Here is a 26066-nt window from a genome sequence, read left to right as displayed (position 1 = left end):
TCTGGAATGAATGACCGCAGGAATCACGGGAAAGAAGAGCATCGACACGCTCTAACAGACATTGGTGGTAGCGAATATAGCCAGAGTGGCGCGCGTCACTCGCTCCGAACGCGTCCTATGCGTTTCGGGTGGTCGCCTAAAGCTGGATTCACACATGCGTTTTTTCAACGCGTTTCGCGTTCGTGGCGCCGCGAAACGCGAGCCGCGGAGCGTTTCCAGCCGCTTTTCGAGAACCGCTCCGTGCTGCAGCTTCGGAGGGCAGAAACGCGAACGCTTTTCATCCAGCCAATCGGAGCGCTCGGAGGAGAGAGGTGGCTTCCTTTTGGCGCCGGCGGGCAATGGCGGGCCTCCCGATACCGCGCTGGGATCTTTTGTCATTTGTGCGTGTGTATGTGTTTGGTGCTACCGCGTGAGTAAATTCCTTGTCACCAATAGCTGTTTGGTGTCTGAGCTGTCAACGATGAGCTGGGAATTTGCGCAAACAACGGAATCGACGAAAATAAATACGACTTGTGTGTGACCGCGTTTTGGTCGTCGGTAGGTAAACATGTGTCTCGCTTTTTCTTCCGTTCTTTCTCTGTATTTTGTCGCGTTTGTCGTTCCAACGATTGATGATTCCAGCAGAAATGCTTCACGATAATTATAAAATGGAGAACATGCTGCACAATGTAAATTTTGAGGAAGAGAGCTGGAAGTGTCGGTACGATCTTGACGTACAACAAGAACGAAGCGCGTTTTCAGGATGGCGGCTCGGCTATGTGTGACAGGCCCCTCTCGGCGGCGCCGCGAACGCTGAGGCGGCGCCGCTTTTTGAAACGCATGTGTGAATGACCCTTAACGGGCGCTTCTTCGCCGCGTGTGCAAGGCCATGGGTGTATACCGAAATAAACCGTTTAAAATAAATCGCTTCAAAATAAACGCCCAAATGTCCCCGCTTAAAAATAAATTGTTCAGAATAAACCGTACAGTATTAAACGGCTTAAAATAAATCATTCAGAATAAATCGTACAATATTAAACGGCTTAAAATAAATCACTCAGAATAAACCGTACAATATTAAACGGCTTAAAATAAATCGTTTCAGAATTCGCCTTCTCTGATTGGCTGTCTACCCCATGCGCTCAGCGATGTAGTGCTCATAGAGCGGTGCTCCACGGGGCTTCAGAGCTTGATTCAGCATTGATTCCACTAACGCAGCTTCACTAACTTTAGAATGTCGAGTCACAATAACAGATAGCATATTGGTTCCCTACAACAGCCTGCACAATGTCAGACCACGCCGTTAGAGCTCTGGAAATTGTCAGAAAAGCTCTAACTGTTCCAACTTCAACAACGGCTAGCAGTGCACGGCAAAACAGCTTGCCGCTCTGTGTAAAAGGAATACACCATACAAAGGCAACACACGTTTAGAGCTCACCAGAAATTACAAAAGGAAAGGGCTTTTGCCACATACGTCACCGCAAGATATTTGATGCCATTATGCATGCAACATGCAATGATCTAGAAGAAAACAAAAGGGCTCAAGTATTATTTTTAGTCCGTCCGTCCGGCTGGCTCAAGTGCTGTTGGGGACACGGTTGTCTAAAATTTGCAGCCCGTGGCCGAGCAGTCCCCTATCGGCGACGTCGCGCACGAAGGACCTATACCATTACAGTTTTCGGGGTAAGGCCACGCAGCGCGACTTGTCGGGAGAGAGTACAGGTCCCGACAAAAGTTTACGGAACACGCGAGCGGTGTATTTTCTCCTCGGTACGACACCCTAGCGGCAAGCGGAAGCTGGCGAAATCAGGCCAGTTCACTGCCTCAGAGGGGTGGACGACTGTGCTCTTAGCGACACACAGCAGTAGTTTCGGCATGACTAACTGTTGTATGTGCCCGCAAAGTGAGCTGGATTTTACTGTTGTGCTCGCCAACAACACGTGATTCACCGATTGTTGATGGAGCTCGCCGCTATCATCGTGATAACAAGGATGAATCATAGTGGCAACACTTTACGGTGTATTGTTTTTATTGGAAAGCCATGATATGTAGACAAGAGAAAGAAAGGTATCTGGTAAACAGTTGCTTTCCCAAGCAGCACAATGTACTGAAAGTCGAGTGCAATAGGGGTGGACGGGTAGGTAGAAGGCCTTGAACAGACTCGTGAAACTAAAGAACACTGATAAGACACATACCGTCCACCCCTATTGCACTCGACTTTCGGTACATTGTGCTGCCTGGGTTATTATGGACGACGCGTGACGAGCTGATAAACAATTGACGCTGACATTGATAACTGATTGATTGATAAACAACTGACGTGAGTCTCGAGTTGTTGAGGAGCACAACAGTTAAGTCCAACTCACTTCGCGGGCACATTCAACAGTAATCATACCGAAATTACCGCTGTGTGTCGCTAAGAGCGCAGTCGTCCACCCCTCTGAGGCAGTGAACTGGCCTGATTTCGCCAGCTTCCGCTTGCCGCTAGGGTGTCGTACCGAGGAGAAAATACACCGCTCGCGTGTTCCGTAAACTTTTGTCAGGACCTGTACCAGCGTAGAACCTTCTCAGCGTCGTCTACTAGGGTGAGAAGCTCAGCGCGGCCTCCCCTTCGGGATGGCATTGGTATAGTTCCTTCGTTCGCAACATCCCCGATAGGGGATCGCTCCGCCACGGGCTGGAGATTTCAGACAACCGTGTCCCCAACAGTACAAGAGCACATTTCCTTCAAGATATACACGATGCAGGAACGCACCAAACATCACCAAACACACTGAACGACAGGCGAGGCAGCGTAGACATACCAGAGATACACCAGACCAGAAATGTATTCCTCCGCAAGCTGTGTGTGCGAGCGCGAGCCGCCGCCCCACTGGCCCCACCGCGGAGCTGGCCGGCTGGCCCGTCGGCCGGCTTCTCGTGGGTACCAGCTCCCGTGGCTCAGTGGTTAGCGTGCTGGCCATGTCACGTCGAGACTGGGAGGTACCCGGGTTCGAATCCCGGTGCCGGCTGTGCTGTCTGGGGTTTTTCCTGGGTTTTCCTCAGACGCTTTAAGACATATGTCGGCACAGTTCCCTTAGAAGTCGGCCCAGGACGCACATTCCCCCAGGGCGTCAGTCGTGACGTTGCCCACATACGTGAGGCCGACAACGGCAAGCCCTATCGCCATCACCACCACCACCACCACCTTCTCGTGGGTAGGAGATTTTTAACTCGTCGGAGCGGGGTGTCACCGCTCTTCAGACCGGCGAGGGGGACTTCGAGGCGGCTTTTGTGGGAACGCTGTGCGAGTGGCCGGCGGTCGACGATCACGATCTACTGCCGGCTGCGTTTCCCGTCGGTGCGGGCCGCCACCGCTGCTGTGGCTATGGGCGACCGGCACTCGATGTCGGGATAGCTGGCGGTGGGTTTCTCGTAGGTTCGTCAGTGTGACTGGTATAGACCGGTGAGAGTGAGCTCCGAATCCTGGACGTCGAAGTGGCCTTTGGGTGGGGGTTTTGAAACACGTCCGTGGTGGGAGAACTGGCGGTGGTTTTCTCGCCGGTAGCGGGATTTTGAAAACCGTGAGAGTATTGCTAGGATTTATTTTAGAACGATTTATTTTGGACAGTTTATTTCGGTCACCTCCCCAAGGCCATGGCGTGCGCGCGACGTTTTGACGCTGGGAAAACGTCCCATGCGTTTCGGGCTTAAAAGAAAACAGGTGTCCATGATGCGCGCGGATTTATAAGAGAGGTGGTACCGAAACCATGTTGTGAACTCAGAATAAAAAAAGAATGCAGACGGTTACGGAAGGTCTTGCGATTTTCAGCGGCAGCTGTCAGAGGTTGCTGAAGCTGACGAAACGTTTGGCATTGCCGCTAAATGTCGCAGCACCTTCCGCGACGGTCTGCAAATTAGTCTGTAAAATGTTTGTGATATGTTTGCAGAAAGATTGTTAATTGTGAGAAGGGAACTCCGAGATAAGGAAGGGACGTCGGAAGGACAACAACGTCTCTTCGTACGCCTTTTCCTTGTCTCGGAGTTTCCTTCTATCATGTACAACCAGCTAGCATGCATCTTATCTATCTTTCAAGGTTGATCCCTTATAGACTGCTCCCTAATTAATGCTGTATTGACCTCCTCCCTGCATGAGGGCATGATCGAGGCGCCGGACCTGCATAAACTGTATTCACGGGGAGATCAGTCGTTCATTCACCGAGTCGAGCTCGGCCGTCGGCAGAGAGCACGTTTTTCGTGTTCTTAAAGGTACTGTAAAGCAGTAGACAGCATGATATGCCGGTGATGTGACTAGAGTCTTTATTGCTTCTAAATACCATATGCGGAACCATACGACCTACAACGCACTATAAATATTTTTAATTTGCCATGAAAGATGCGGCGTAGTGGAGCGGTGCGACGCCTGGTGTCAAACAACCCCCTGTACAGCGGGCAACACTGAAAATTGGTATTACACACTATGACATCGGAACTTCGTTATTTTAGTAACCATATTACTAGTTTTCCTGTTTACCTATGCATTCTGAAACCCCTGTTAACAGCTTAACCTGTTAACCCCTGTTTTTGCGAAGTCAACCCAGTGCCGGCCGCTGTTCGATGGGGGCTCTCCCTACTTCTCTGCTGCGCCTGCGCGCTCCTTTTGTTCGCGGCCTCTTTCGAACGAACAAACTCTCTCTGTGAACCTCTGTGAACAAACAAGTCCCGACGCTGTCTGGCTTCTTGAACGTCTGACACATTTTTTTCAACGGCTCAGCATTTCATTTCAGTTCGCTTATCCGTTTATCCTCAGATGTGGATCGTTGTGTGGATTGCAGGGCGGATTTTATGGTGGATTGTGGTGGATTGTTATGTCGGGCCCAGTGTTATACGCATGCAATGTGGTTGCCGCCGTATGTGTCAGAAGTACGGATTCATTTCGAATACCTAGTACAGTGTTGCCCGTAATCTTTAATTGTAATTTTCTAATTAACTGCACCGTCGATTGGAATGAAACTTGCACAGTATTTGTCCTGGTGGCTTGGACTATCGAATAGCCACACTAAATGACATTTGATCGGTGCTGCTTTATAGTACCTTTAACTGAGAGCTTGCCGCTATGTCTCGCGGTTGAAGAGGACTCTTCGGGATATTTCCTCGGCCCGCTGTCCTTTTAGTGTGTTCTGTGGTTCCCGCATGTAGTCTCACCTCATTTCGGCACTTCTGCAGCTCACCACGTTCAACTCTTAATTATCGTAATGGTACAAGCGTCAGGGAATCAAGGTAATACGAAAAACGCGCTTTTGGGGCGTCGGTGTCCGTGTGGCGTCACAGAGCTCACTCTCGTTTGTTTACTAATGGCGGCGTCGGTTCTGTAGGGAGGTTTAGAAGGACTGGAAAGATTAAAAGAGATTTAGCAGATTGGAAGGTCCTTACGACAACCGTTTAGAAAATATCGTACGCCAAGCACATGATTTCTTTGAACTGGATGGCATCACGTTGCTGATGTTGGAGTTGAAAGCTTCCTTTTCGTTTTTGTTTTTCCGTGGAACGCATCAGATGTGCTAAAACTCCCGAATGTGCGCTTCCTTTTGATTTTCCTGCCCCGCACGCAGCTGCGGCTCTCTCGCACCGCTTGCCCTTTCCACACTTGCGCGCACACCTGTCATTCTCTGTTTTTCTCCTCTCCAGCGCGCAGAGGCGAGGGGTTTTTGTTCCACAGACACGGCGATCCGGCCGATCCCCTGAAACCTTCCGTATTCACACGAGTCAGTTTTCTGCCGGCAGCAAGTCGGGAAGGAGTGAGAGGACATTCGAGATAAACGAGGTCACTACGCGTCTGAAGACGCCCGCTCGTTCTCTAGCATTCACACGAGTCATTTTCCCGGCGCCTGTCAGTTTTCCGATCCCTCTGTATTCGCGCTTGCATATCGTCTGTGTCTAGCGTAGGATGGACCAATGAAAGAAAAACGTATTGCGCTTGGGCTCCTTGTGGATGATTCAGATGCATTCACGTGAGAAACGGGACAAGATATGGGCCAAAGAATAGGTTCCGAAGAAGCGCTATAGAATGTAAAACAGAATTAACCCAAATCTCCGTGTGGACGACCCAAACGCCTGTCGGAGTATTTTGATAATAGACGTCACATTCGGTTTTATTTTCCACTAATGAAGCGTATCTCGATGCTGAGCATCAATATAGGCGCGACAGCGTGCTGACAAGTGATGGACTGGCGATGAAGCTGTGATGTCGAGCTACAGGTAGTTAATAATTAAATTAAATTAAATCAAATCAATTTTTATTTTCCTTTCGGTAGGACGAGTAGCTTCCAATTATTATGCTTTTATGTATGTATTGGAAAGGTGCAAGCGAACGATTATGTGTAGTGAACGTCTGTCCAGCGAAAGAAATATCCGCGTTTATAAAATTCACGCTTTGTATTCCGTGTCTGTTTCGTCTCACGTAGAGAAAAAGCTTCCTATGCAACACTACATTGTAGGCATCTATCTATGCATTGCATAATTGTTCCAAAGCTGCTGCGCCGGTGTGTCGTCGGTCGCGGTAAAGCCAAGCATCGTTGGCGTTTCAATTCAGAATTGACCATAGTACAGTGAATGTCGTTGTATGGAACACATACAGAACAATCCTCATGAAATAAAAAGCAAGCGCGATAAGTATCCGTTGCGGTACCTTCTCCTTCTGCCGGCAGCAGACGCCGTCGGTCGTCAGATGGTGGTGATGAATGTCCCTGCTTGCCGTATTTGGCCACGCCAGAGCGGGCAACGTCACGACTGCCGCAGAAAAAAAAAATATATATATATATATATATATAAGTTCAAAAAAAGACGCGGAAACAGATTTTAGGGAAGTTAAAAACACTAGTTTATTACATGGGGAGACGTTAAAAAGTAAAATGGGCAAGGGGTCGACGTTTCGACAGTGGCACTGTCGAAACGTCGACCCCTTGCCCATTTTACTTTTTAACGTCTCCCCATGTAATAAACTAGTGTTTTTAACTTCCCTAAAATCTGTTTCCGCGTCTTCTTTTGAACTTCTGTAAAACTTCGTGGCCGTTTGATAATCCTTTTACCTCACCCTATATATATATATATATAGCAGAAAAGGTTGATGCGTGGAGATGGTGACGATGTTGGTGGCGAAGAAGAGTGGGAGGGGACCTGGGGGGGGGGGGATCGGTTGTCAGAATCTGTGCCGGGAGGACAAGATATCCGGCTGCCTCCGACTGCCGCTCCCGAGATCAGAAAGTGGTGACGTGGCGAAGAGCGCCGGTCACGTGGGACCAGAAAGCGGTGACGTTCCCTGCCGCCCGAGCGTCAGCCGGCAGAAAACTGACTCGTGTGAATACAGGGTAAGAGCTGCCGCTGTAAAATCTTTAAGAGTAGCGTAACGTCGATCCTTTTAAGTGTCTTATCTGGCGGTACCTGCGCTGACGCATTCGACAGAACCCAGACGGACGTTCCATTCAACGTCACTCACGATAAAGCCGACTATCGGTCTCAACAATGCGAGTCCGTCTGAAGATGCGCCACTTGGGACAGACGGGAAGGCGAACATGCGCGTCGTCATCCGTTATGGGCTAAAACGGAGAACGGACACAAAAGGAAATGCCGAGAGAGTACTCTGATCTAACTAAGAGCCGCCGTTGTGATCCTCACACGTCTTCATTAAGGAGAAAGGACATCGCCCGACCCTGCCGCACAGCCGCGGAGTAAATTGCGGGCTGCGTTCATCGGGGCCACGAGACCATTTCAATAAGCATCAAGGAAAAATAATTTCCGCTACTGATGCCAAACAAGAAAAGATAAAGGCGCCAGGGCTGTTAAAGAGTCGTAACCCATACATACTAGCGAGCTTTAGTGCATCGGAAGAATTCTACGAAAACGATACGATAAAGGAAGTTATCAAATCCAAGTTTAGCAATGTGATGTCGTCCGCCTCAACGAAACGCTGCGATTGGTTTATCATATTCTCGGAACCGTTATCGTGAACAGCTTCCGATCTACTAAAACTCCCCTACCAGCTACCGTGGCATAGTGGTTAGGGTGATCGCTTTGCACGCCGAGACTGGGAGGTGACACGTGTCCAAATCCTGTCACCGGCTGTGCTGTCTGAGGTTTGCCCTGGGTTTTCCGAAGACTTTCCAGACAAATGTCGGCCCAGTTCCCCATTAAGTCGGCCCACGACGCAGAATAATCCCCTGCCCCCACTCCTTCCTGCTGTCCTCTCTCCATCTGTCCACGTCTGTACGCCGCTCATAGTCACAGTTGCTTCGCGGCGCTAACGCGGAATTTAAAAAAAAAAACTCTTTAGTAGAGATAGTTAAAAGCACTGAAAAGTGATAGATTTTCATAGCCGTACTAAGGAATGCGTGTCCTCTGGGCCGGTAAAGTGATGCAACTTTAACGGAGTTGAGCTGCCAGTTTGCGCCGTCCGAACAGTGAAGCTATTGTGGTGGCGCAAATCGGTTGCAGAAGCTGCAGGAAGGATCGCCTCACGAGCGATTCTTCCCGCAACATTTTGACGGAACCTGTCAATCACTCGGTTGCTCCACCGGAGACGTCCACTAAAGCTGATTTTTGTCACGTAGCTTCCTGTGAGAAGATTCTGCTGGCACCGCCTTCGTGAATGTGAGGACGCGGGAGTAAAACTTCGATGGAGAGAGAGAAGTTGTTGGTTCGTTGTTTTCTTCTTTCTGCTGATCCCTCTGCTTGCCGTTGCCAGTTGTTGTGTTTGATGATGAAATCTGGCAACGTCTCGGTCACTCCACGACAGGTTTATTAACACGATGATACTTACAAAGTACAGTCAAGACGTTCGTCCTGAGACGTCCGTACGCCCTCGGAGTCCGTTAGCCAAGTCCCCCCTCTTTGTTTCAACCCTGCCGCTCATGGCGTTGTTTTCCAGACCCCAATGCTGCCCTTCCCTTTGCACGACTTAAGTTACACGCTTGACGAAAATAATACAAAAACAATACACCTCGTCCAAACGTTAACTCTGCTGACCGAACCATCCCCGAACCCTAAGATTTAGAGCTTCCTGTTTGCTACACAGAACCGTTGGAAGGACGCCTCACGGTAACCCGATCCCCCGTGTTTTCGCTCCAGATCCTAGAAGCACTATCCAGATCCCGTACATGCTAGGGACGAGGGTCGCATCTTCAAAGTGTCCGGCCGTGTTCTCCGAAAGCGCAGGGACACATAGAGGTAAAAATATAAAAGAAACCAGCCATTTCAGTCGCACAGCAGGTTGCAACTTTACAGCGGGGAGCGTGGCGATCCCCAGAGTAGTGGTTTAGGCAAGACACAATATATCTTAGCGTTACCTTATTGCAAGCTGCCCATCTTATTTCCAGCTCACCTGAACAAGTGAAAAAATGCCGGTTGATAAACTTTTAGGAAATCGGGCTGTTACACAACATAGAATACGAACATACGGGAGACGCTCTGGAGGCAAAAAGCTCAATATTTGGCAACTCAACAATATTTGAAGAACATGGGAAGCTGGTACGTTTCGGAGAGTTTTCAGATGTAAAAAAAAATCGTATTGAGAGACGAGTTCTTCAATGAACACAACACTGTAGCGGCATGCATTACGATGCGCCGAGTTGCGCGCTGCGTGAAAGGAGCTCCCTTGGTGGAGCTTTAATCGCACGCAACAGTTGCCGGAGAAAAGTTGCAGCTACAGCTGCACCGTGTGGATGAATCCGACGTTCCTGAGGCGCTTACCAGATATTACTTTCAAGTGAACACTTACCGTGTAGAAGCTCTGCAGCCTCACGAGGCGTTCGACCAAAACCAGGAAATGCTATGATGGAAATGAACACCGTGGAACAGAGAAACCGGGAACGACAAAATAGATTCTCTGCGTGTTCATCTGTATCGGGGTTTTCGTAGTTTTCGCGGTTCATCAGCTAGCCTGCATTTTGTGTCTCCTGCAGGAAATGCTCGCGAGGGAACCACAGAGACGGTCACATTCGGTATTCCAACGTAACATCGTGTACCACTCTATGCTGCTATCGTCTTGGAGGTATGGTACCTAGCCCGCGAGAAGCGATACGTCAGGATCTACGAGATCTCATCTCTACACCCTGAAAGCGGAGCTTCACCGCACAACATGCACTGCGCCAATCACTGCTCCGAATGATACAGTTGTGGCTTCGAATATATGAGGAGAGTGCAGGTCGTACGCCTTCTTGTGACAGTTGAAATAACTGAAGAAATGTCACAAAAAGGCGTACGCCTCGCGTTTTCAACAAACCAGGGGAGAGAACGTCAATGTCATTCTTGAGATGATTGTTGGCTATAGCAGCGTGCTCTGCTGGGGACGCGACGACAATGGGGACGCGACGACGTCCATGAAGTTCGAGACGAGTGTGGCACGCACAGGTCACCAATCAGAAATTAGCCTCAGATCAGCATTCGATCGTCCCAGTTCTTGGCAGGCCGTACAGATGGCTATTCGCGGAAGTATATACGCGAGTTGATCGCGTTCGCCAGAAAATCACAAAATTGTTCCGGATGTCGAAAACGTCATCCGTGTGTGAGCGTCCGCAATCTAGAATGCAAAAGACAAAGGGGAAGTGTGCTGCAGGTTGATGAATATGTCAACTGGAATGCTGCCTTGGCTTCGCGAATTTGGGTACCTCGTGAAGTTTAACAGCGGAACGGCGTTCACAAGAAATGGTTCCGTGCGTACGCATTGCTGCAGTATCTTGTTCGTTACGTCATCGCTCACAAGCGAATCAAGACATGTGGAGCTTATTCCCTTGAGATAGTACGAAACGCTCGTTTCGGACGCCGTCCGCCCGCCGTTGTGAAAACGCTGGATCCGCTGAGAGAAGCTCGGCGGTCTGCCGCTCGAAAAACGCCGCACGCGGTTGGGCCTTTATACCAGGAATATGTTTTTCAAGGTTTGAAGCGATTGCTCCCGTGTATCACATAGACCTACGACTCCATTTACACGATGTTATTATTCCCGTGAGCTCCTATCAAACTGACGAAAAAATATGATTGGAGAGTAATAACATTGTCACCATACTCGACATTGGGACACAGTCATCTGCCGTTCCTCCTGGCCGTCTGAACTATATCGCCTTGCTGGGCTACCTTCCAAGAGAAGGATGATTCGGGATAACAGGGAGAATCTTGAAACATCAGCTACACTAAATAGCGTTTCCTGGGTAGCGGCTTTCGTATTTGTGACCACAGTTGTGAACGCTGACGCGCCGTCCCCTTCTGAAACTTACGCGTAATACCAGCACTACCGCAACAAGTGCCACAGCCAAACGAGGTTTCACTTTCAACTAGAGCCAACTTCCCACAACCCAGTCGTCGTCGTCCCACAATACAACGCACAAAACGTGTTCACCTTTCCCGTTGTGCAAGCAAGCACAGCCGCCTTTTTGCCTCAACACACTTAGGCTGCAAAATGGCCTAATTTGAAGCCACGCCGGGAAGGAATCTGCGTTCGTAGCTGTCAAGACATTCATTACGAGGGATTAGCACCAGACAAACGGTGCGGATTTCGGGCTTTTGAACGAGCGTGGGTTCACAACTTCATTCGGCACCGCACCGCTGCGGTGCAGCAGTAGCTTTCGACGCCTGACAACGTGTTTACGAGGTGGCCGCGCGTTCGAGGATCGCTACTGTGTCGAAAGGGGGCGAGTAGCGACCCAGCTACGAAGTTTCCACACGCTGTTATGGCAGTGTCATTAAATGGTACAACAAAATGTGAGTTTCCGCAACTTACATAGTTGCTGAAGTAGTGAGAACATCACGAACGGAATGCTCATTAGTTCTCATTAGCTCATTCAAAAGATGGCTTGGCGCATCATTCGTTCTAAATCCGTTAGGAGATACTTTATGTTCTACGTTACGCGCATTGAATGCGCGATTTGGTTCTACAGGGTTCGTATGTATATGGCTAACGCGTCGTACTTTTCCTATGGCGAAATGTTTTGTACTGCGTGCCACCGCACAGTGGATTTTGCAAGGTTCCGCCACGCTGTGCGCCCCACCCACGTGTGTGGAACAAATGTTTAAAGGAAAGTCGCACACTATATACGCGAGTGGAACATGCTAGATGTTATTGGAAGTCAGGATGTTTTTGTGCCGTCCCTAGTAAGTAATAACCTAATTAATTGATTACTTACGGGATTCATGGATTATAAGTTTTAGACGCGCGAGTATAAAGACTGGTCCGCACTATTGCGCTTCAACACGTCCGTCCGTCAGCGTCTATGTGTGACGGACGCATGGGTTTCCAATTCACGTCCGTACTTTTGCAACTATACTTTACGAGAAACGGCTTATAGCCGACTACGTGAAGTGAAGTAAAAGACAAAAGCACGCGGCGCCTCGGTTACCGGGGCAACGACCGGATTTCTTAAGTCGCTCTCTCAAAAAAATTGAACTTCGCGAACCTATGCGTCCATCGCTTTCGAAGGAGCTTGCGTTGTTTCGCAGATGGACGCATTGAAACGCAAAAGTGCCGACCAGGCTTTCGAGCGACTTATGGTGAATTCGGGTGGTTATTTCATTGCAACACAGCCTAGCGCTCGGAAATTGCTATGTCGGCGCCCGGATAACGTGACCGTTGCCACCCGAACATGTGCAGGGAATCCAACGGTTTTAGTCACTTGGATCACGCTAGGGACACCGCTGTCGCCCGTCTTCGGGTCCCGTCGTCTGCTAAACCACGTGAACTTCGACGTGCGAGCCAATGAGAGCACTCGCCACCGTTGCAGCGCGGATGTGACGACACCGGATATGGTTGGGCAACCCGCTGCTCGATCCTTTCGATATAGGGCCAAAAAAGTGCTAGCTGGCAAATTTCTGGCACTCGAAAAGCGCCGTGCGAACATGCGAGATTGCTTCGCTTTGACCAAGCGAACATGAGTGCTCGGGATCTGGCAGAAAAAGTTGCCACGAAATTACCACCCGAATTCGCCATCAGAAAGTCGTAGAGGTCCTCCAGAAATATCAGGTTCACTCGTTTGCAGTCAATCACTTCTTACTACTACTACTACTTTTTTGTTCTTTTCAGTCTCCAAGGAAAGAACGAAAAAACTGAGAGAATACCACGTGAAAAAGCGCCCCCGTGCCGCCATAAAAGTCACTCTTAGAATACGGTACCAAAAGCCTTTTAGGGACCCAAACAGAGGAGGGGGTCGTCACTGCGCATGGCCAGAACCCAAAACAACAGAAGAACAAGTTCCGCTGCTTCATTCCACATCCATTATAGAAGTGGACTTGTTAGGTGGCGCAGGTGCGGTCCAACGTGTTTTTTTTTTTTTTTAATTTCGCGGGCTCTCTTTGAGACTGAAATAAAAAAGGAAAAAACACTTTAGTATTTGATTGTCAGCACGCAGCTCAATTATTACTTTTGCGATCCGATGCAAAATAATCGTGGTGAGAAGAGAAAAGAGGGACATATATATGCTTATTCGAGAAAAAAGGAGGGGGGAAAAGGTGGAGAAAAGGGAGGCTCAGTCAAGTAGAAGGTCGACTTACTATTCCCAAGAGAAAGAAAGGAAAGAAGAAACAGTTTAAGGGAACAGCCAAAGAGGGGCCAGAAAGAAATTATGCATTCCTGCGGCACCCGCCACTATGACGCCCTAACTCTGTTGCCATTCAACGTAACTGGTTTTTCGCGAACTCCAAATCACATTATGGAAATTGGCGGTCACTTATGCTTCCTCAATTCAAAATAAAAGATTGTACCATAAGCATTCCCGGTGGGACGTGTGCTTTGTTTCGCTCGTCACTGCGGACTTCCAGCTGACTTGCGAGGCCAATGCCATACAAACATGGCTGGAATTTAGACCACTTTTCGTGCCGCATATCCAGCGCTTTGCGGAATGCCCGACCTAGACGAAAAGAGAAAATTAGCTAAGCCCACGTGCCATATATCTTCTCAAAAATTCGCGGACGAAAAACACCCACGCCGTAACTGCATTTAAGCGAAGACAAAATTCGATATTCGTCGCACATTATGTTGGGCGTTTTGGAAGGGCTGCGTCGCTACCCAAAGCTACGTATTTTTCTGCATTAATTTAACTTTTCTTCGCAGGATCGCGTTTCGTCGAAATAAATACAATCGTACGTAATCGCATCAACGAGGCTTAACGTGAAAATATCGTCACACAGTCACACAAATACACACAAAACACAATCGAGCTCCATCTAATTACCACTTTATCGGCAACTCTGCCCGAAATTCTTGATCGCGTGGAGACCATGAGGCGTGCTCGCGAGCGACCTCTCAAGGTCTCCGCTGCAGAAAAGTCGTTGTGAGTACAGTACACCGTTGGCCTCACTCATGTGGGCAGCGTCACGACTGTAGCCGAGATGAGATGAGCGTGTTGAGGATGTGTCCTTGGACACGCATAATGTGTCCAAGATAGGCGCATCCTCCAACACACGCTAAACAACCAGCAATGAACACTTGCTTCGTTGCTGACACTTGCTTTGTTGCTGTTGTTGACCTCGAACTTGAGGAAATGTTGCCCTTCTCATCTGAAAGTACGCTTCATTGCATGTTTCCTTTTCTCTTTACAGTGAAAGCTGTATCAAGGGAGATTTGCGGTGTTGACGATGAAGATGGCAAGCGTAGCAGAAACAAAATGACGTCAACGAGAATGAATGAGGAGTCCGGATGTTCGGATAACATACGCAAAACACTACAATCGATAACATGACCTGCCGTCAGAAGCTGCTCTCCTTTAAGAACGCAGCGCCCGCTGTTCTGAACATGCTCCATCATAGTGAGCAATGAAAGGGGGCAAAGTGAACAACAAACGTTGAGATTACTCGACAGCATGAAACTTTCAACGAATTCCTGAGACGATTTACGCGAAGGATATCACAGGGCTAGGCGCGTTCTTTTGCTTAATCGTTCAGACTTCGTGTACGGAATTAATGCACTATAAAGGCTTCGAGACGATCATTACAATGTTACAATTTCGTATCGTCAAAAGGAGACGTTAGTGTCCTACCTCTCACAGAGTGTTCATTTTCTGTTCTCATGTTGGTGCCACAGAGCACAAAGCAGATAGGGAACGCACAAAAACGTAAAGCATGCATTGCGAATTGCCCGCGCCGATCCACACTGCTGACGGAAGCGGCGCACACAAGTGGCCAATCAGAGATCAGCCTCAGGTTCGGTCCATCCGGTCGTGCCAATTTTCGGGAAACCCGATGGCGACACGCGGAATTGCTCAGATTGATCGGGTGGATCGCGTTCGGCAGAAGGTCACAAAATTGCTGCAGATGTCAAAAACGTAATTCTTGTGCGAGTATCCAATATACAGAAGACAGAAAAGTGTGCAACAGACTGATGAAGGTGCTCGCTTCGTGTATTTGGGTGCCTTGTGAATAGCGGGACCGGCATTCACAACAAATGGCTCCGTGCGTGCGCACTGCTGCAGTATCTTGTTCGTTATAATAGTCACCTTCGTTATATAACATTCAAAAGCACCTGCGTTTGAGACTTGTTCACTCGTAATAAAATTGTTTATCAAGCCACGTGGAGTTCCTTTTCCTTCTTTTTCTTTTTTTTTATGAGAGAGAGAGCACGTGAACGCGCCCTTCAGGGCAACCTCCATGGAGCGAATTTTTTGCAACGAAGTTCGCGCGGCAGACTGCCACGCGTGTTCCGCCGCCACTTGTTCGCCGGCACCAGCTCCATGGGACGAAAAACCGGCGAACGGCGTCGGGAAGTCATGCTGTGATGTCACTGTTGCCAGAGTACAAGGTGAAAGCTTAGTGAAATCAGTTGCTCGAAAAAATGCATTTAATGTCACCAATTTTGCAACTAAATCCAACAACTGTCTGAAAAGATGCGCCCCGTAATGTACCGAAAGGCATATTCACTACTGCGAAAGGAAAACATGTTTCTTGGCAGAGAATACCTCACGTTCTAGCGATGCAGTTGGCGAAACAGCGAGCAGACGACAGCATCCAGTTGCAAGAAGAGGACGATGACGAGGATTCACGAGAGCAGACGACCACGTGCAAACGATCTGGCGTAGATTCGTAGCGGAAGAGCGCTTTGATTGGTTCATCTGCAGCAGGGATGGGCAGTACTTAAATACATTGTAATTAAAATACTATTTAAAATATAAATACATATATTTATATTTTGTATTTAAATACAGACTCGAAAAATGTATTTATAATTTTATTTAAATACCAATTTTGGGGTATTTATTCTTGTAAATACTTTTTAAATACTCCTAAATACAGTACAAAGGGTGTTTGCTGTAACGTGCCCAGATATTTTATTTAAAGCGAGCGATAAAAGAGAAACCAGCGCTAGTTTTCAGCTACTTGACTAAGAAACAGGAGCTACTAGTGAAGCAGTACCTGTTTCTTACTCAAGTAGCAAAAAAGTACCACTTGCTTTCCTTTTATCGCTCGCTTTAAATATAATTTCTGGACACGTTAGAGCAAACACCCTGTATACTGACTCATATCTTTCCCTCCTCCTTGCTTTTGACCTTTCGGGAAGAAGGGCATGTTTGGTGCGCAGTTATGCTGTGTTTGCGCCAGCATGCGCATGCGACAAACCATTTTAGATGGCAAGTTTTTCACTGTTGTTGCGGACAACGGTCGCGGCTACCCAATTACCTTGTTGTACGAAGCACCTTCGTCAAATTTAATTCAAGCATTTTTTCATCGGCACTTGTGGAGATGCTGTTCGCCTTTACGAATTTGATTGTACGGCCGAACAGAATATGCCTAAATGATGCTGTCTTCGAGAAACTTCTAACATTAAAATTGCCATGAAAATCTAACAATTAAATGCTATTGTTCGTTGCTGATTTGTCGTTATGATCATCGTTATTTCTTGTAATTCCAGATGACATTTTCCTCACATTATTTATGGTAGTAGTTACGGTATTTAAATACTGTATTTATATTTTGTATTGAGATACTCATGTTGAAAAGTATTTATGAAGAGTATTTAAATACCCCTTTCAACAAAGTATTTTGTATTTATATTTATGCCCATCCCTGATCTGCAGTTGACGCTTCCGGAATCGCAGACGCTGGGCTGTGGCGAAGCTGAGCGGAGTTCGCAGCTTTTTCGCTGTACATTCGCTCCATGGAGGTTGTCCTTTAGGACGCCCTCCGCCCGCCGTTGTGGAAACGCTGTATCAGGTTAGATTTGGGCGTTTCTCGACATCGTCGCTTGCCGCTGAGAAAAGCTCGGCGTTTAGCCACTCGAAAAACGCCGCACGCGGCTGGGGTCTGCTGCCGCTCTTCGAATAAAATAAGTGCGAAAACAGTCCTCTATATGTGTGTGGTGAACACAATCTTGAAAACATTTCACCCCGTTACGCGATGATGATACAGCCACCGCTGTCACCTCCTTGCATAATGGGGGCGAAAAAGTGTGTTTTTATATTCAAAACCTTACATTTTTTGAAAAAAGAAACATGTAAGAAAAGCAGGTTTTTATCGAGTCATTCAAAATTTCGAGAAATTTTACATCTCTACGCAGCACCCAATCTGCTACTGCGCAACGCGAATGTTTTCGTGACTGGGGTTGGTGTTTTCCCACCAACCCATCACGATTAACGTTTCTCCAAGATGAGCGCGTTCCGATAGGGAATTTATTTCTCTCGGGTTGGTTGTTCACTGAGAGAAAGCGACGGGAGCGGCACTTTACAAATGGCATCGTCGGCGCTTGCTTTCCAAACGCCTCATTCGATGCGTAGCGCAACATAAGATTGCCCGTATGCCCGTTGCCGGTGTATCCCTGCACTTTTATATGCACCCTTGAAACAGAACTTCACCGCACTGCACGCTCTTAGACAACCACCATTCCAGACTCTCTATCTCCTCATTTGTCGAAAATGGGAGGCGTACACATTATTCTGACACTTCCGCAGTTATGTTAATTGCCGCAATAAATACGGCGCCACCGATCGAGGCACGCAGCCGGATAATACCATCACGAGACCCACCCCTACACTTCGTACATCAAGCGCGTCGCCCTATTTTGTGACTGCGTTCTTGTTTCGCGTTAGATCGCCATACTCGCGAGAACCTGTGCAGTTCTTATTAATTTCATTAATTTATTTAATAACTGCCGACTTTTAGGGTAAGTAAATTTGCTCAGTTGCGTTATCAACGACGGAGGATAACATGGATACGAGTCTTGAGTATGTCCGTTTCGTACTCACATGCGGAGAATGTGAACGGTAACGCGAATGCGGCACTCTAAACTCTTGCCGCCGGGCGGGAAAAAGTCGCTCCCGCTTTCCGCCTTTCGTCGACCGCTCCATGCACGACTTTTAGCGGCATGTCGCAAATTCTCGACCAATCGAAGGTGGTTTAGCTGAGGCGGCATGGATGCGCGCGGCAAGCCGCAGTCGGTTTCGCACATCTCTAGCGCATGTGCATAGGGGTCGTCAGGTGTGCGCGAGTGCGGTTATACCCTGGATATTCGTGCTACACTTTGGTTTGCGGACCGAAATCCGCACGCATAAAACCGCGCGCCTCTGGGATGCGCGCGGATGCCAGTATTTTATCCGCCAATAAGCATTATGTCCCTGCCGACGTCTCCTAGGTGGGGCCATAATTTATAGCTCAATCAACGGATCGGCTATCAGTGATATACATTACTCGGTTGCTAGATGAAATTTTCGATCCTGTGATTACGGTACAATGTAAATTATTTTAACAAACTTCAGAATTATAGCAAATTTCGCGCAGGAAACAAGAAGATGACAAGAAAGTACACAACGTAAGACGTTCTGCAAATTTGCAGTGACGAAAGCTACTTCGCCGCCTACGACATTGATCAAATTGACAAATACGCAGATAATCACAGTCATTAGTTGAAGTCAGGCGATGATAGTTCTTTTGAGATTTAGCAACTTGTTTTACCCGAATTAGGCTACTTCAGATCGAAAACAGTGGCAACATCACTCATTCAAAATGGAGTTTTCGGTCAGCTTGCTCGCTTGCTCTTTGGCTTTACGACAGCTTCTGCGGCGAAAAAAAAATCGGGAACAAACGATGCTTTTCTAGGAGTAGTGAAGAACAAGGAGCACTTGTGGTGTTTGGACAAACACCTTGCAAAAACTCACCATCTTGACGAGGATGTTGGCACAATATAATAAAGCTCGCACTATATACGCCTCGAAAGAGACAGAATGCATCTTTCCATTGCAAAGCATTTCATTTCGAAGGGCCTCTGCATCATATCAAGAAATCGTCATCAACCCAAATCCTGTTCCACAATGACGCGGGACAATGAATTACGCAAAACCGCTTTAAAAAAAAAAAAGCTGCTCATTTTTTGTTTTTTGCTTCTCGGAGGAAAAGAAGGTATTCGAGGGTTCAACAGACTCACAGCCACTTTTTTACCTTTCGGAAATGTTCCAATTCTGCCAGCTCGCAGCACTCTATCGGGAATAGGTTGGACAAAGACAGAAAGAAAGCTTAAAGGTTCGATAGTCGCAGCGAACAAGCCCCAATGTCGCTCAGCTCAACCAGCTCACTTCTAAGAAATCATAAATATAAAACTATAAGACGAGAAAGAACAATGCTTAGGCGTCAATAAGTCAAATGATAAGTCAATACTTCTTAAATAACTTGGATGCTTCGTATACGTTATGGCTTTGTGAGAGACTTAGCAGTTTCTAGCGATCGATTGTGAAAAATTGCCTCGCGAAGGCCTGACAGCACTTGGTTCTTTAGCTGGAAGGTCGGTTCGATGTGACGTCCGATGATCAGGAACTGCTTTACATAAAGAAGTCTGACGGACAGGGGGCTCAACAACGACTAGGTTTATTTACACTTATGTACAACACAAACGTTACAACATACTGCTACAAAGCTCTCCGGGCTGGAGGTAAAATTTACACGGGCCCCAGACCCTTGGCAAGTGTTTCTCCCTCCCTCTTCGGGCTCCGACACCTCCTTAAAAGGGTGACAATCTGGACCGCAACCTCAACCCAGGACCACCAATCAGACGGCCCGGGTTCAAAGCGTTGCAACTCCCAAATGGATTGTTTTAAAACCTTTGACAGGAGCGTCATCTCTTAACCCCCGACCTCTGGTACAAATTTACGGCCAACGGTCGCAGCTGTCAAACCGCGCACCCCGTAACGTTGAGCAGTGCAAGGTCCAGGCGTCACTCCCCTGACTTAGTGCCGGGGGGTAATGAGGTTTTCTTCGAACTCTCGAACTCGTGCTTTCGAGCGTCCAGTGTCGATGTTGCGAACCACAACATGACGATTCCTTTGCGCCGCACATCGACAACTAGACAGGCTAGCCACAAAATATGCAACAAATCACAGTCGCATTGTAGTTTGTCTAGTGAGCCAGTTCACTGCTGATACTGTGCAGGCGTAAAAGTCACTGGAAGCACCGAATTACTTCACTTTAAGCTCTTCTCGCTAATGGGAGCTATGCAGTGTACACTCCAAACGATTTTTTTTTTTCAATAACCACTTTACGGCACACATGCCGGCAACACAGGTACCAGCCACTGTCAGTGAATAGTATATCGGACTTTTTTTTTTACAGTGTATAAAACTTTTGCTAATCGGTATAAGCGATGATAAGCAAGTTCCAGCGTAACGTTACATAAAATTTCATAAGTGCCATTCACGTACAGCCTGCGTCAAAAAGAGAGATAAGCAGATAATCATGCATGTTCCAGGTGATTCAACCAAACTGCTCAAGAGCTGTCACCATTCCTCAAAGAAAAGTGCCATAGCAATATGTAAGCTGACTCAAATGCGTATAGCGTAATAAACTTTACTATTATCACGTGCTACTTGTGGTACACTGTAAACTTTTTCACACCTTTAAAGGTGTGCGCTATGCACATTCAATCTGGTTGCGTAACATTGCATCTCGAGGATGATATTTTACAAAATTCGGAAGGCATTACTAAAGATCAAGTGTCAGTGCAAATCTCGCTTTCATTATGTCTTGGATATCGTAGGTACGAGCTAATGCATATATGCATCGGTATCGATAATCGAGCACGCGCAAGTGTCTACAATACTGTTGAACAATGTTGAGATGTTGCAAGACTGAATTTTTGGAGGACAGACAACACTCGAGTAAAGAAAATTCGTGCGAAACCGTGCTCCATTATGATGTTACCGAAATTACACCTAAAAAGGCGTGCGCCATGCACGCTATTACACCTTTAAAGGTGTGAAAAGATTTAGAGTGTACGTGGTCTCACGTGGTACTTGTCCACCAATCCGAAGCGGTCTCGAGATGCTTCAAAGGAGTCAAAGGAGGGAGAGAGACAGCACATTGTAGAGCCTAGGCACCTCTCTATATACTTGAAGCTCCTAAGAATGCCCAAATTCCTCAACAAGCAATCCGAATGCTCATATGCACCGAAAGGCGGGAGACCACAAAGGCCGGGTCTTCCTCTCCCGCATTTGGAACAAAGCCTTAGGGTGAGAAAGGTGGAACAAATGGAGACTACCTAAGGCCGTTTAATGTGTCAGTTTGGAAGTTTATGAAGTTTATATGCAGTTTGAATTTGGCTAAATGTGTGGGTTTGAACGGGGTTATCGTGAGTCAATGGGTGTTTGAACGTAACAAACACGTCCACCGTCACTCTTCTCATAACGAGAGGATAAAGAGGTAGCAAGCGAACTGGTGGTAAAGATTCCGAGAATGGGGGACAAAAAAAAAGACAACACAGACAAGGTCTCAAAATGGTCTCAAGGTCTGTAAACCTTGTCTGGGTTGCCGTTTTTTGTCCCCCAGTCTCGGGCTTTTTAAGTTATGACGCTTCCCTTGTCATGCGCATGCAGCATGTTCCTAATTGGTCCACTTACGCCGCGAGACAACTGTGATCATGAGCGATGTCACAGCTCGCGTGGCTCAGTGGTTAGCGTGCTGGCCATGTCACGTAGAGACTGGGAGGTACCCGGGTTCGAATCCCGGTGCCGGCTGTGCTCTCCGAGGTTTTTCCTGGGTTTTCCTCAGGCCGTTTCCCCAAAAGTGATAAAAAATTATAACTGGCGACGTACTCGCGGAGGATTTTTAACGTACGCACACAAGAAAGACTCCAAGAGATATATCCGAATCCTTGCATTTGCGTCAGGATTCTATTTTCTGACCACACCAGGACGCGGTTACTGTCGCTGGTGCTGAAAGCAGCTTCAGCACAATGAAACTGATCGATCAAGAATATCCTGCACTCAACCATGAGAGATATCAGGCTTTCTGAGTTTGTAGTCAACCGATAACAAGATTACCAGATCTCTAGACTATGACGGATCGATTAACCAACTTGCAAAGAACAAGGCTCGAATGAAGCGTTTTGCGTAAATATTCACCGTAGGCTTATGTATACATAATATGAACCCTACAAAAATACCGCATTCCAGTTTCTCCACTGTAAGTGACCTCGGACATACGTTTGGAGGGGGCCACGTTGTTTGTTGCTACAGCCCTGGGAGCCGAGTGCATTTCGTGCTGGAATCAAGTCTTTTGTCCTAGGCTGCCTCTAGAGTCACTAAATAATAAGTGAGCGCTAAATAGCTTATTTAGTGACTCTAGCTGCCTCCATGCTTATAAAGATAAAGGTCCAATTGAAATCCATAAACGAGAAGGCGCTATTCGTTCTGGCCACATACAAGCAGGACCAAGCTGTTCTATAAACTTCAAACTGACGCATTAAACGGCCTTGGTAGGCGCCATTCATTCAACCTTTCTCACCTAGAGTCACTAAATAAGCTACGCATACGTATATCGCCCGGCGCGGCCGGGCTCGGGGTTTCGGGTAAGCCCGGGCCCCTGCAGTGCTCTAGCCTATCAGCCGACGCATTTTCCCCGCTTCTTGCCCACCACAGCAAAATATAACCTCGAACCAGTCTTCACGTAACATCACATGTTCGTAAACAGAGGATCCCTATAGAAAGCGCGCGACATACGCCCTTTTGTGACAATTTATAAAACTACATGTGTGTCACAAAAAGGCGTACGCCTCTCGTTTTAGACAAGTTAGAGAGAACGGTGTCATTCGGGATTATACAGTTGGCTAGGAACATGCTATGTGGCGAAGTTCTGTTTTTAGAGAGCGTTACGGTCACTATATCCTGCTCTCAAAAGTTATTTTCTTCTGCACATATAATCCCATTAGTGGCTCCCTCAACACGGATAAACGCGTTCCATTATTCCCGCTTTCAGTCACCTCTACAAACGACAACGAATTTACTTTTACAAAGACGAACATAATGGACCACTACTGTCCCAAAAAAAAAAAAAAAGAAGATGAGGCACACGCGGAGGTGGTGGTAGGTATGCGACGTTTTTCCTGACAACAACGAGAAAAAAAAGAATGAGACACACACCGGGGAAAAGGAAGACTAGCGGAGGCGTGGCCTATAAGAGAAAGCGCGCGCAGGCTCGGACGGCGGGACCGAAGCAGAGTCTCACAAGTCGTCCGTGCCGTGCCAGCCCGGGTCAGTGCACATCCAGTCACAGGAGAGCTAACACTGCAAGGTAAGTCCACATGTCGACAGCTGATGCACTCCATGTGAATGCGATTTTCTTTTAATCTTTTCCACTCGTTGGTCACTTCGCAGTTGCATTTCGAAAGGCACACTCGCGACAATGTTGCCAACGTTCCTTTTTGTTGTGCACGGCCCGTCTGACTTTGACATGTGGCCGATATTTTGATTTCGCTGGTTTCGTACATCAGAACGTTGATGGCCCGAAACGTTTCTGCCTCATTGTCTTCCACTTCCTCAGCTTCCTCAATATGTCCGTATTCGAACACTTTTGAATCAACGATCAACGTCACAGAAATTAACGTCGCTCTTAATTTTCGTTTAAGGATGACTCTCTCTAGAAAGAGGGCTTCCCGGCATAAAACTCCCTGCGCCAACCATTGCGCCGAATGATACAGTTAATGCTTTCGATTTGTGGACATAGCGGGGTGTACGCCTTCCCCCTCCCAATTTTCAACAAATCATGAAATAGAACGGCATCATTCTGTATGACGGTTAATTCTGAGCGTGTCATGAGGTGAAGTTCTGTTTTAACAGTGCGGGAGGGATTTTTACAAACACGTAACGGTGTGTTCGTATCCCGCTGACGGAGGTCGTAACCCGCACCTGCTGGCTTTTCGTGTCTTCTTGGTCTTGCTGGAAGGTATTCTGGGGGCTGTTGAAGATCTTTGAGGGGCGTTAGGGGGGGGGGGGTGCTGGGAATATCCCTGCTCGACACGCAATCAGACGTCTTGTAACGTGAAGCGCTCACTCGAAAAGGAGTGTGCTCACTCGCAGTGTGTACGCCGCATTCTCCTCTCCACTGACACGCAGCTCAATCACTCAATGGATGATACGCTCGACCGGCCACGAGTAAGTCGCAGAGCGGGAACATCAACAACCGCGTGGGAGCGTTCAGATCGAACTACAACGGGAAACATTTTTTTTTCTTGCACGCTTCGTCTGGTGCCCCTTAAAAATTTATGACTCCATGTTTCTGCGAACTGCGTACCAATATATGGACCGCAGTACGAATGGTGCTTTATCTTCCTATACTGACTGCCAGCGGTACAACTACTGAATAATAATGCGACAATATACTGCGTATTCATAATTGGTTCTTGCATGATTGATGCGCATGCTTTAGAAGGATACGAATGCTGCATTTCGCACACCGCGTACATGATGATGTATTTCATATTTATTAAGATCTGGTCAAAACCATGGCGGACTTGTACCTCACCAGGTTTGAATTGAATCGGACAGCTACCCACATACTAGCGAACATTGGCTCGAAATGTGTACTGGTCGTCTACAGCTTATGTAACTAGTCACATGACGGAGTAACAAGCTGTTGTCATGAGTGTATTAGGTGCTTTCAGATACTATTTAGTCTGACATGCTAACACATTAAATATCAAAGCTAATAAGCGATTACGATACGCTTGGGATACTAAGTGACACAGTTACATCTTCCGCGTTATCTATGTCCGAGAATAGGAACCTCAAAACAGCCACAATCGCGAATCGAAAGCGCTTGGTGGAGAAACGTCGAATGTCTCAACGACTATTCTGTTTAGCCGCGTGGGAACGCCTCAACAACTTCGGGTTCAACTGGGTTCGAGAACTTAGAAGGCCTTCAAGCAGGACATTTTTTTTTTTTTTTTCTCAGCAAGACGGAACACAACTTCCCAACATGACTCATGGAAATGCGTGCCTCCTCTCTCAACCGATGGTGAAGTCTACATCACAGATTTTACATCAAGCTGCATAAAAAAGGTGGACAGGAAACACAGAGCCGTTTACTGATCTTGCTTGTTGAACATAAGCTACCTATTAAACTACCTATAAGACCTATAGTATATGCTACCTATAAAGAACCTATTTGCTCGCTGACCACCGTCACAGCCTACGGCTGCAGGAGCTCGTTAACTTTCGCGCGGCATCTTTCAATCATACATTTCCGTTCAGACATATATTCGTGCGTCCCAATCACTGGTAAACGTGAGCATTCTTTTTGGCATTACTGACGATTACGCCAAGCAGTACGTCCCCTAGAGCAGTGTTTCTCAAACTTTTCCAGTATGTGACCCCTTTGAGTAGTACCAAACCTACCATGACCCCCTACCTTTATAAGCCTTCCGAAAATTTACTGTACATTGTAATTTATGTAAAAGATATGAACCACAGAGGGAACTACCAAAAATGCTTATTAATGTTTTTTTAGCAAGGATTGATTTAATCGTGTATTTTAATGAGAGGTACGTATTCCCTTTCTTGATACTAGCAAATCAATACGTTGGTCTGTGTGGCTCAAGGCATATCGCGTGTCTGCTTGTACCCTCCATGACCCCCAGAAAAGAGCTCATGACTCGTTTGGAGGACATGACCCGCAGTTTTGGAAACAATGCCCTAGGGCGTCCTTCTCAATAGACTTCTCCCTGTTTACAAACAAATGACGTCAGATGGTACAGCAGCGGCGCCAACTTGGTAGACTGGAACTACTATATCAAAAAATCAATAGGTCACAAGAAAGTCACGTTTAAATGTGGCTTCTCATATTCCAATCTTTTTTTTTTAATCCTTACCTATTACATTAGTTGT

The 26066-nt window shown here is 47.2% G+C and overlaps 2 protein-coding genes across 3 annotated transcripts in view; one reads left to right on the top strand and one right to left on the bottom strand.

The window, feature by feature from the left end:
- Positions 1–26066, bottom strand: part of LOC135385510 (RNA-binding protein 42-like) — a 162427-nt gene that overhangs the window by 79834 nt on the left and 56527 nt on the right. The gene's annotated exons all lie outside the window — the stretch shown is intronic.
- LOC135383635 (uncharacterized) overlaps positions 23409–26066 on the top strand; it is a 29852-nt gene continuing 27194 nt past the window's right edge. Inside the window, exon 1 of the mRNA XM_064613020.1 lies at positions 23409–23475. The gene's annotated coding sequence lies outside the window, so the exon portion shown is untranslated. The remainder of the gene's footprint in view (positions 23476–26066) is intronic.

This window comes from Ornithodoros turicata, chromosome 2 (genome assembly GCF_037126465.1).
Source record: "Ornithodoros turicata isolate Travis chromosome 2, ASM3712646v1, whole genome shotgun sequence".
Lineage (NCBI taxonomy): Eukaryota > Metazoa > Arthropoda > Arachnida > Ixodida > Argasidae > Ornithodoros > Ornithodoros turicata.
The sequence above is the reverse complement of the archived record's forward strand: the minus strand, read 5'-3'. Positions and strand labels throughout refer to the sequence as shown.